Source organism: Triticum aestivum, chromosome 2D (assembly GCF_018294505.1).
Source record: "Triticum aestivum cultivar Chinese Spring chromosome 2D, IWGSC CS RefSeq v2.1, whole genome shotgun sequence".
NCBI lineage: Eukaryota > Viridiplantae > Streptophyta > Magnoliopsida > Poales > Poaceae > Triticum > Triticum aestivum.
Genome location: NC_057799.1, coordinates 37,864,897 through 37,866,303, shown reverse-complemented (window position 1 = coordinate 37,866,303; position 1,407 = coordinate 37,864,897).

Genomic DNA, 1,407 nt, shown 5'->3' with positions numbered 1-1,407 from the left:
CACGTCGCAGCCCCACCTAGGCTCAACAGAGAGGCCAGCACGCCGGTCTAAACCTATGCGCGCAGGGGTCTGGGCCCATCGCCCTATGCACACCTGCACGTTGCGTACGCGGCCGGAAGCAGACCTAGCCTAGTGGCGTTCCAGTCCAATCCGGCGCGCGCCACTCAGTTGCTGACGTCAAAAGAGCTTCGGCTGATACCACGACGTCGGGATACCCATAAATACTCCCACGTAGATGGTTAGTGCGTATAGACCAAATGGCCAGACTCAGATCAAATACCAAGATCTCGTTAAGCGTGTTAAGTATCTGCGAACGCCGACCAGGGCCAGGCCCACCTCTCACCTAGGCGGTCTCAACCTGCCCTGTCGCTCCGCCACAAAGATCCACTTGCGGGTACTCCTACGAGCCGACCCGACTTTAATCATCACATGTGTCATGTATATAGTATATACGTATATACCCGTGATCACCGCCCAGGTGATCTCGGCCCGATAGTATAGCACAGCAGACGGACAAGAATGTAGGGCCACTGATGGAATCTAGCATCCTATACTAAGCATGTAGGATTGCAGGTAAAGGTATCAACAGTAGTAGCAAGGATAGGCTATGCATCAGAATAGGATATCGAAAGTAGTAACATGCTACACTACTCTAATGCAAGTAGTAGAGAGTAGAGTAGGCGATATCTGGTGATCAAGGGGGGGGGGGCTTGCCTGGTTGCTCTGGCAAGTAGGAGGGGTCGTCGACTCCGTAGTCGAACTGGGCAGCAACAGTGTCGGTCTCGTAGTCTACCGGAGAGAAGAGGGGGAAGAAACAGTAAATACAATGCAAACATAAGCATGACGATGCGTGACATGACAATGAGCGGTGCTAGGGGTGTCCTAACGCGACAGTAGGTGGTAACGGTGAAGGGGGGGAACATCCGGGAGGTATTCCCGATGTTTCGCGTTTTCGGACAGACGGACCGGAGGGGGAAAGTTGCTAGTTCGATAGGTTAGGGAGGTGTAGTGGATGAACGGACTGCGTATTCGGATTCGTCTCGTCGTTCTGAGCAACTTTCATATAGAAAACATTTTCATCCGAGTTACGGTTTAAAAGATATGAATTTTCAAAGTTTATTTGAATTTCTGGAATTATTTAATTAACAGAAAAAGGGATATGACGTCAGCATGACGTATGAGTGACGTCAGCGGTCAACAGTCCGGGTTGACTGGTCAAACTGACAAGGGGGACCCACCTGTCATAGACAGTGGGTTAACAGAGGATTAACTAATTAGTTTTTTAGTTAATTAACTACTGGGCCCACCTGTCAGTGAGAGATTAATTAAACTAATTATTTTTATTTATAAAACATTTTCTTTTTCTTTTCTTTTTTAATTTTTGCGGCGGGGCCCGCATGTCAGTGA